The sequence below is a fragment of the Leuresthes tenuis genome, unplaced genomic scaffold, assembly GCF_036924035.1.
Source record: "Leuresthes tenuis unplaced genomic scaffold, fLeuTen1.0.hap1 SCAF_7, whole genome shotgun sequence".
NCBI lineage: Eukaryota > Metazoa > Chordata > Actinopteri > Atheriniformes > Atherinopsidae > Leuresthes > Leuresthes tenuis.
Window position 1 is genome coordinate 34,346,978 of NW_027325361.1, and position 11,242 is coordinate 34,358,219.

Genomic DNA, 11,242 nt, shown 5'->3' on the forward strand with positions numbered 1-11,242 from the left:
AGAAAGCTAAAACTAGGTTTTACAAATACATAAAAGAATATTAAATCCTGGCAGTTCCACTGTCTCTAGACACCAAGTCTGGCAGTAGTAGTACCGTTCCTCATGAAGCAAATTTAACTAAATATACTGCCATGCTTAAACAGATTATCTATAAATAAACCATATTTAAAAGTTTATACTTACAGAATAGTTGAATTACATAACTATTGTTTCCTTTGCACAAGAAAGCCACCAAGCTGAACAGAGAGAGATTTCAATATTTTCACATGTATGCTGTACTGTAGAAAATATAGTCACTCTAAATAGTCAAACATTTGGGAAAAACCCAAATACGTTCAATGTTTTTTTTGTTGTTGTTTGTAATATTTCATTGCTTTTATCAGCAGTTAAAATCATCCCAACTTTATTTATAGTTGAAAGTTTAAAATTCATGTAAACAAGCACTCAAGGAAATCAATCAATACACAGCAACAGGACTGCAACCACAGGCACTGATCTATGACATTAGTGTTTCTATTGCCAGCACCTCAAAATCCATAGAAAGCCGTGTGTACTAGAGGATGTAATTTCAAGACAACATAATTTATAACAAGAATTTTCTTGAAAATTGCATCTCCAGGATAAATTCCTAAAAACTAGATCTAAAGTGTCATAGACCAAAGGCATCTGCTAACATTTGAGATATTGTGGCACTATCGAGCGAAACAAAAACCTCAATTCACTGGTACACTTCACAGCTCCAAGACTGAATTTATTACAAGACTGAATAATTAGCAATACTAGATGGTACTAGACTAAACAAGTATTAGATGCAAAATACAAGCAGTGAAAAACTACCTTCTAGGGATTTGAATTTAATCCAGTTTCTCTCAAAGTAGCTCTGCATTCTTACTTGTCTTTGAATTTTTAAATAGAAAATAGCTTTAAGATCCCTATTAAGAAGATAACAAAACTGGCTGAAAAACAAAGCCATATGGAAACATAAAATAATAAACATGAGCTGCAAATGTCTGCCCAGAGATGATCTCTATTCGACACATGATGATTGTTCTTTGTTGAGTATAGATCTATTCATGCAATTGATCACCCAGCGTGAGAGAATTTGTGTGAACTAACAGTTTACCAACAGATATCGACTGACAGAGAGATATTTCTTATGTCTTGTCAAGCAAAGCTTTCAAAAATATGCTCCACCCTCTGCAAATAGCTTCTAATTTCTTGTTTCAACACCATAAACATTTAGTTTTTGTGTTGCTGTCCTGTATATGCCCAACATGGGTAAAAAAAAAATTACCTGCGTTTATCCTCAGTGGAATTTTATCAGTCTCATTTTCTAAAAACTCACCATGAGCTCACATCTTTCTATTAGGACTCATTTCTATTTAGTTATTTAATCTTCTTGTCACGATGCGTGGTGCGAGAAGGCACCCAGATGCAGTTCTTTTCCAAAAATCAAAAGGTTTATTTCCAAAACGGGGAGCAGGAACAAAAGGCGCGGCAGAGCCGGATTATCAAAAATACTTAACATAAAAAAAAGACACTAACAAAACCAGGCTATGAAAAAACACTGACTATGGCTATCTTAAACGGCTATGAGGCTGGCAATCAAACTTATCTTTTTCGTGGAAGCATGAAGGGATAGTGAGGTAAGGATTCTGCAGTGACTGAAAGGAAACCAGAAGACTAAATACTGTGGAGGGAGTGATCAGTGAATGAGGTGCAGCTGTGAACAATTAACCAGGTGACTTGAGTGAACTGAGGTGGCAGGGGAAAAACAGGACTAGAACATAACTGAAACCATGATTAAACAAACTGTGACATAACATAAACTTCTATAGCCGACTGTGACACTTCTTGTGTAAAGTGATTAAATATGGCTTATTACACAGTGAACATTAACAATACAGCCAACACTAATCCAAAAGTGAGAGTTTTTGGGGTGGCATGTGTTGAAGTTATGACAGTTAATTTGGAGGTCAAAGATCGAATTATAATAATGGATAATAAAATATTATGTCACACTATACCAGTAGGTGGATAAAATAACTAATGCCATAGATAGTTGACAGGAAAAAATAATCTACACATAGTGTGTGTGGGTGCGGACACTTAGGTGTGGGTATTTTTGGCACCTTCACACAATAAATGTGAAAAACTAAATTATGAAGAAAAATGTGGAAAACTCAGAGAGGAAAACCATTGGCACATGATTGTCTCAGCTCAGTGGCAGAGCCAGTTATCTCATACAAACACATACATCCTAACATCCCATGATCCTTTGGCAGGGAGGGAAACAATGTCCAGGTTGACAGAGGTTTTCATCAGTTTTAAAAAAAAAAGAATGGTACCTGGTGAAGAGTCTCTATCAATCTTTTCTTTCTGTGTCTCTGCTTCCGTCTCTCTCTCACTGAGTGTTTTTTTTCCCCTCTGGATATAAATAGGTCTGTGCCTGGAGGGAAACAAGTGTAGATAAAGGTGATCTTAGACTTAGACTGCATCAAACTTTGATTTTCTCTGGATGGATTCCGTCTCTCTTACAATGTTGGGTGGATGTTCATGAAATGTAAGAGCATTAGTTTGACTTCCCAACAACACCTGCAATTAAGTCTCCCTTCTCAGACAAAATAGAGTTTTCTTATGTTTGGTCAATTGATGTAATATTCCAATAAGGAAACCTACACTGTAAAAACTGGAATTGGGGTTAATTAATGTCGATTAGATATAGTAACTGTTACAGAAAAAACCTGCATGTGTAGTTTGAAAATCAATCTAAACTAAATTTGGCATTTTTGAAAGGTTGATTTTTTTAATTTTACACAGTCTCTGTTTGACAAAATAAGCTATGGTAAATTAAGCAGATTTTGATAATAATTAATAAGTACCATCAAAAACGAAGAAATTTTATCATCCACAGCGTTTCATATATTGTCCATAAACACAGCTGTCGGTGTAACAGCTGTTCTTTAACGTGACTGTGACATGTCCGCCTCAATTTAAAACACACCCGCTGTTAAGAGAAGTTAGCGAGTTTGGAGCAAAGCTGACTTCTTTCAGTCATGCATCCATTCTTTTACATGCTATTCAAAACAAACTTCTGAGCAGGTGAGCATTTATTTAGTGCACGGTTTCTTCTTCTGAATATAACATACAGTATATTTATGATTTCCCTTAATTATATGTAACCCTTTTACCACCAGCTCGTGTGTTAAAACCCACCTTATGCTTAAAGATGAAGCTTAACTCCTATCCAACGTCTTGTGGTAAAAGTCACATCTCAAATTGTAAGTCGGTCTAGGGTACGGTATGATCCTCACTTTTAAATTAACAGTCGGAGACTATAGAGCAGACCTGGGCAAATTACGGCCCGCGGGCCACATCCGGCCCTTTGTGCGTCCCTGTCCGGCCCGCCTGCCAACCATAAATTACAACATAAATTAAACAAATATCTATGTCGTGCGTGCAATACAACTGTGCTGCTTTTATTTTGAAAGCGCTACATTTGTGTTACTGCCATGTGGACGTATGTGCGTGCGCATGCGTGAGCTGTGAGTGAAGGTGAACAGCCAAGTGATGCTTGCCAGATTACCCCAAGATGTCAACTCAGGCTAAGAAAAGAAAAGTTGATAACGAATGCCGTGTTTTCAACAAGACATGAACTGCCAAGTATTTGTTTACAGAAATGAAAGGTAACGCTGTGTGCTTAATTTGTGGTACACAGGTCGCTGTGTTTAAAGATTATAATTTGAATCGCCACTACACCACCAAGCATGAGGATAAATACAGAAATCTGACTGACAAAGAGCGTGCAAGGGAGTCTGATGCGTTGCTAGCAAAACTGCAAACCCAGCAAGGACTTTTTACCAAACTTCACACCCCCAGAGATGCAGCCGTCATGCATGGCAGCCATGCATCCAATGAAAGGGACAACCACTGGTAATGACTTATTCACAGAGGTAAATGCATGTTTGGACATGTTAGGACTGAAATGGGACAAGCTGGCAAGTGTGACAACAGACGGTTGTCCAAATCTGACAGGGTAAAATGTTTGACTTTTAAAGAGAATGCAGGATAAAGTGACAGAAATTAACCCTGTGCAGAAATTGACATTTTTGCATTGTATTATACATCAGGAAGTGTTGTGCAAGACAGTGTTAAAAATGAAACATGTTGTTGATGCTGTAACTAAAACAGTTAACTTCATCAGAGCGAGAGCATTAAATCACAGGCAATTTGTTGCACTTTTAGAGGAAAATGAGATTGGACGTGGTGACATAAGCTATCACTGCGCTGTCAGGTGGCTCAGCCTGGGCAAAGTGCTGAAAAGTGTCTGGGACCTGAGAGACCAGATTCAGGAGTTCTGTGTGAAGAAAGGACACGACATCCCAGAGCTTTCAGATGAAGACTGGGTGGCAGACCTTGGATTCACTGTGGATGTGACTGCACTCATGAATGAACTAAACGTCAAACTGCAGTGCAAGGGCCTTTTTGTACATAAGATGTACAGTGAAGTGAAGGCTTTCATGAGAAAGTTGCAGCTTCTCTCAAGCCAAGTAAAGGACAACATTCTGACCCACCTGCCAACACTAAAGGAAGCCACAAGATCAGCCGATCACCTCCACAAGTACTAATTCATGTTAGAAGCACTGCATGGAGAGTTTGAGGCGATTTCAAGATTTCAAAACTCTTGAAAGTGAAATGCACATGGTTTCGTCTCCCTTCAACTGCAGTGTGGATAATGCACCAAGTGATGTTCAGATGGAACTCCTGCACTTCAGGTCAGTCTCACTGCTGGACTTTTACTCCTCCCTCAAAGAAGAGAACTTTCCACACCTGAGGAGGCATGCTCAGAGGATTCTAGTCCTCTTTGGATCTACAATGTATGTGAAAAGACATTCTCAGTGATGAAGTTCAACAAATCCAAACACAGATCCTCTATCACAGATGACCACCTCTCAGCTGTCCTTCGCATAGCCACCTCAGACATTCAGCCAGATTCCAATGCCCTTGTTCAAGCCCAGAACAGACTGGATTATTCTCACTGAAGAGTTAAATGAGGTGGAAAACATTACAAGTTATTGTTTGTTGTATTGCTGTATTTCTATAAACTTGTTCAGATACTGTATTTTAGTGCATTTTACAATGGAGTAAAGTTGAGCAGAATTAAGTTCAAGTTATCGTCGGTGTGGCCCTCTGACACAATTCAGGTTTCTCATGAGGCCCCTTGTATAAATTAATTGCCCACCCCTGCTATAGAGGATACACTTGACCTGTAACATTTATATAATGCTTTAAGAATAAGTCACAAATCAATAAAATCAATACAGGATCTCAGTTTACAATGTATATTATCAACCACAGAGACACGTGAAAATTTATTTCCGCTTTAAGTGCACTCTTGGTCTATAAACGTTGGCGCGCTTCAGTTGGAGGTCATAGTGAAACCTTTATTTTGTCGTACCTCCGGGTGTATGGGAAAACAGCCGGGCCAGGCCGCAGTTTAAGGATCCCCCGCAGTCGTCTCCGACCACAGCAACTGGCAACGACAAACCTCCGTCCCACAGCAGCAACCCCACGCTCTCCCGCAGCGCTTGCCTAGCTCCCGCTACTGAACTTGCCTTGTTTCTCACCAACACAAGATAGCGGTGTGGAGTCCAACTCACAGACCCTCCGAGCACGTTGGTCAATCACAGTTCCAAGTTCACAGTCCGCCACCGACAACACTCCACCCAGACCAGGGGTCCCCAACCTTTTTTGCACCACGGACCGGTTTTATATAGCCATTATTTTCACAGACCGGCATGAAAAAAACAAACTGAAAATACAACTGAAAAATACAACTCGCAATATCGCTGAATCAGTGGGAGCCCTGGGCTTGTTTCTCTGCAACGAGCCGGTCCCATCTAGGGGTGATGGGAGACAATGACACTCGAAGTGTGTTCCTTATGTCCAGTCTGTTCCGTAACTTTGTCTTGGTTGCTGTCACTGCAGAAAAGCCCGCTTTACAAAGATAGGATGTTGGAAATGGTAGCAAGGTTTTCAGTGCTTTTGTGGCGATGTCAGGATATTCTGCCTTGATTTTCATCCAGAACATCGGCAGAGTGGTTGTCTCAAATGTACGTTTAAAGCCACCGTCATTTGCGATCTCCAGCAGCTGATCTTCTTGTTGCACGGACATGCTGGATTCGCCCGGTTGGATTCCCTCGCCGTTCATGGGTCTTTTGTGGTCGGGAAGTAGCTGGGAGAATGCTGGCTCAGGCGCAGTGTCCTCCTCCAAAATCCCCGCTAATGATTGAAACATGTCAAATATCCCTCCGTCCACTCGCCGTCCCCAAAATTCCAGTTTGGCTTTGAATGCAGCTACTTTATCTGCCAACTTGAACACAGTTGTCATTTTCCCCTGAAGTGACAGATTAAGTTCTAAGTATGATGCTCTCAGTGCACTTGCATTTACTGAAATGGTGGCCCTCAGTAATTGCTTCTGTCTTTCTTGCTCACGTTTTTTTCTTTAAAAAAAATCCAAAGGCTTGTTTTTTAATCCAGGGTGCTTGAGTTTTGAAGGCTTCATCGCCTCGTTTGCTAGCTTGTCGCCACATTTCACGCAAAGCGGGCTTGGCGATAAATCCAAATTTTAAGTAGGACTCCTGGTATTGTCTGTTAAATGAAGCTTTCTTTTTCTTCTTGGAGGTCGAAGGCTCCTCTTCTGTCTCCTCAGTTGGCCTTTTCTCCAAAGATGTTTGTTTTTTACTCATTTTCGCTGGTTTGCGGCCTTGGTTTTGGAATGACGCATCACGTGACCGAGACATCTTTACGTGTCAAGAGACACATGCGGATGTTAAGCAGCACAAGAGAATCCGGTCGTTTTTTAAAATAAAACATCTTTCAGACTCTAATAAGCAATATAACAGAAATTATATAAATCATTTATTTTTTCTGTGCAGCCCGGTAACAAATGACTTACGGCCCGGTACCGGTCCGTGGCCCGGTGGTTGGGGACCACTGACCCAGACGACGCACACAGTTCAGGAGCCTCAGCTCGTCTCCTAGTGGTGCTTTTTCTTTTCTCGTCTTTTCGGGGCTCTCTCCCGGAAGTGTAAAAAAAACTTTAAGGTCATGAACTGACGCACGTAACCGGATAATTTCTATGAATGAAATTATATTTTTTAAATCACTCATTTTAAACATAAATTATTTATACATTTTAACATCTTCCCATGAAAATAATAAATTAAATACCTATGATATTTATCAGAGTATTACATATAATTCCCTATGCATTTCTATTATTATTATGAAATGAAGATAACGATGAAGCACATCTATTATTTTCAAACAAGGAATTTCGTTTTGTCTCAGAAATGTGCATTTTTTTCTTGCAAATTTATTAATTTGTGCTAGCCTAATTCATGCATTTTTTTTGCCATGGGCCTAATTGATATAAGTTCTTCCCTGTAAAATGAAATATAATATATTATGATATATAGATATTGATCAGAGTGAAGATGTCGCCCTGTAGGTCCTCTTGTTGTAAATAATAATAATAACAATGTCATATTTCTTCTTCTTTTTGCAGTACACAGTACAAAAATGTCTTTTGCATTCAGCTCCCCCCCCCAGGGGGTCAGACCTGAGGCTCAAAGGGCCGGTGTCAGGCGTTTCTCTCAGCAGCACATAAGCTACTGGGAGAGGGAGACCACGGACCCTTGGGTGGTATCCACGATATCCAAGGGATACACACTGCAGTTCCAATTCCAGCCACCATCTTTCTGCGGTATTCAGTGTATTTTTGGATTCTGAAGAAGGATGGCGGGTTCCGCCCGATCCTGGACCTGCAGGGGCTGAACAGGTTTTTGAAGGTCCAGCCATTCCGAATGTTGCGGATGGCAGGCGTTATCCAGTCAGTGGCACAGAGGGCCTGGTTTGTATCAATAGATCTCAAAGATGTCTATTTTTATGTGCCTATTGCTCCACATGACAGGCAGTTCTTGAGATTTGCCTTTCAGGGCCAGACTTACCAATTCAAGGTGATACCGTTCGGTTTCTCACCTGCCCCTCGCATATTTACGAGGTGTGTGGCAGCGGCCCATGCTCCGATACAAGAGTTTTGACGATCTTGCCATATCTGGATGATTGGCTAATTGTTTCCCCAACTGCAGAGCAGGGAGTCAGAAACACTGCTTGGCTCCTTGGATATGTGAATCGGTTGGGCATCACAGTCAATTACTCCAAGAGCAGTCTTACACCCAGTCAGAAGGTAAATTACCTGGACATGACTCTCGACTCACTGTCGATGAGAGACTTCCTTTCTCAGAAAAGATTGGAGAATATTTTGCAACTCATAGACTACCAGCGAGACTACCACGAGACTACCAGCGGCGAGCCCACTGACCTGCTATCAGATTTTTCCTCAAATGCGAGAAGATAGAAGGAGCAGATTGCGTGATGATGTGGGGCTCTTATACTGGGGTGTGCACCCTGCCTCATCACATGGTCACAGGTGACTTTGTTGGTATAATAATTCAACCTGCACATATGTGAAATGGAAATATCCAGTGCTAAAGCACCGCCTCTGGCGGAGTCTGTTGTCTCATTGTTGAGGGAGTTGGGTATTAGTGGAAAAAGTGTGAGGAAAATAGTGAAGGAAGTGTCAGATGAGGCAGTAAAGTCCAGTCAGTGGATTTGGATTAGAAGAAGCAGTAGTAGCTGGGGGGCCAGCAGGGGGAGCACTTAGGATAAGTAGACTCTCGGAAGAAGCAAGGAAGAAATCCAGGATGTATTTAATTGGAGGGTGTGGCCCATGTGAGCCTTTTGAAACCAGACAGCCAGTTTAGGTAAGTTGGCCTATATGGCCTTTTTTGCTGACATTTATAGTGATTGTAGGACTGTTTAGTTGAATTTATCTGCTAAATCTGCTAGTCTGTCTTGTCCTACCTCGACCTCTGGCACCCTCTATACTTTCATTACCCCCTACCCGAACCAGGGTTTGTATCCCATTCCTACTTATCTTTGCCTCTTCAATTTGTACCCCCTACCCGAACCAGGGTCTGTATCCCCACCTCGCTATGACTGGTGTGCAGTTGGTGAGAGGCTGGGGTAGTTTGTGGTTGGGGAAAAAAAAAGTTGGTTGTTGTCCTGTGAGGAGCAGTGATGGCTGGCATTAGGGAAGTGACTGAGTGATCACTGTCTAGCCTATTGGAGGTGTTGTGGGCCCAACTAGACGAAACATCGATGAAAGGAGGTTCCCACCTGATGACCCCAATGACATGTTGTTTAGCACTGCTCATTGGTCTTATAGTATGATAAGGAATTATTCACTGAATCTGTTCCTTTTTTCTATTTTTATTTATCTTTTTTTAAATTTTTTTTTTAGCACAGATTTCTTGTGTTTACCTCAAAAAAATGTAAGGGACGGCTCAGGTGACCCTGAAACACCCCATAGTTAAACTGCTATAGGCCTAGACTGCTGGGGACCGTCCTATGTCACATCTTATTTCTTCATGACATTCTATACATTTGGCATCATTGGACTAATTTTGAATTTAATTAATTGGATTTGATTGGAATATGATTACAATAAATTAGACTCTAATTGGCTTGAATTAGACTGTGTCATTAAAGTGCCTTGAGATGACATTTGTTGTGATTTGATGCTATAAAAAATAAAATTGAATTAAATATGATTTAATTGTTCCTGAGCAGGTTCCTGAGATGGTCCTGGAGAGGGACAGTCCTCTTACTGCTCCTGTATCTAAGGGGGCCCAGGAGGGCTCACTTCTGCCTGTTCCTGTCCCAGGGGGGCCCTGGAGGGCTCACCTTTTCCTGGTCCTGTCTCAGAGAGGGCCCAGGCAAGTTCAGCTCTCTATATTCCTGATTAAGAGAAAGCCCAGGTGTGCTCACCAGTTCCAGTTCTCGTCTCCAAGGGGGTTCAAATACCCTCGTCAGTCACGGTCCCTGCCTTATCGGGGATTTTGCTCTACCTGACATCTGGTTGTCTACCAGAGAGACTCCAGCTCCTCCATTGTTGGACTCCTGTCCACCCATCAGACTGTCCTCCAGAGACATTCCTGCTCCTTCGTTGTCGGGTATCTGGTGTCTACCTGATCATCTGCCAGAGACAGCTCTGCTCCTTTATCACTGGTTGTCTGGCAGCCTCTCAGGCGGTCCTCCTGAGACGTTTTCTGCCCCTTCAGCTTCAAACATTCAGTCATCCAAGAGGGAGGCTTCTGCCTCGCTGGTCGTCACCTCGCCAATTCTGCTTGTCCAGCTCCCGAAGGATTCCCTATCTTGCCGGTTCCTCCAGTCCTTCCTAGTTGTTTATAGTTGTTCTCATGTTTTATATATTTTTTTTGTTTGTTTGTTTTTTTTAACTTTGAGTCAGATTAGTGTAGTCTTGCCTTAGTTCTGTTTTGTACTTGTTACACCTTTTCAGCCATTGTTTCTTCAGTTCCCTCCTGTTCTGCTCATTCACTCAACAGTCGCCTGTCACCTGCCTATTGTCTTCAACTGCTATCACCCACTAATCAGCTCACCCACAGTATTTAAGCTTCTTGTTTTCTCTGTCATTGCCAGATCCTTTCCATTACCACCTCATGTTTTCCCTGTTTGTTCTTGTACACATTCATGTTTGTAGCAAATAATGGTTTACTACAAAGAAAATAATTGTTTCTTTAGTTCTTGTTTTATCAGTTTTTGGTTTAAGGTGTTCCAGCTTGGCTGTGCTTTTTCTTACCATTTCTAAAATAAAGCAGTTAAGTTCTTCTACAACCTCTTGCCTAATGTTCATGTCTGCATTTGGGTCCTCTCATCTCAACCAACCTTGACATTATACTGACAGAAATATGTTTAGATTTAATGTTTTAAGTATACACACTCCTGTGCAGAGTTGTTACGGTTCATACATGCATAAAACATTTTTAAAAAACAAAGTAGTTTACCTGGCATTACTTACAACAATAAGTGTCTTTTGTTAGTCATGTAATGATCAGTGACCTCGGACTCAAATTGCACCACACAATGAATGAAAAGTCATAACAATTTTATTTCCAGCAAGGGATAATTTACAAGCTGGTTTCCTAGGTCTCGTCCTTTGGCTCCGTGGTAAAACCACAGCTGTGGATGTAACTCATGAGGCAATGATTTCCAGAGGTAACATATAACAGAGGTTGAGGTGGGTATCGGAAGAATAGGAAAACGGAAAAAGTGATGACATCACAACCAAGCGACAGGCTGAGTGACGGCATCTGTA

At 41.3% G+C, this 11,242-nt stretch overlaps 1 pseudogene; it reads left to right on the top strand.

Annotated features, from left to right (window-relative positions):
- Positions 1-3,971: 3,971 nt before the first annotated feature.
- LOC140312462 (general transcription factor II-I repeat domain-containing protein 2A-like) lies at positions 3,972-5,640 on the top strand (annotated as a pseudogene).
- Positions 5,641-11,242: the final 5,602 nt, after the last annotated feature.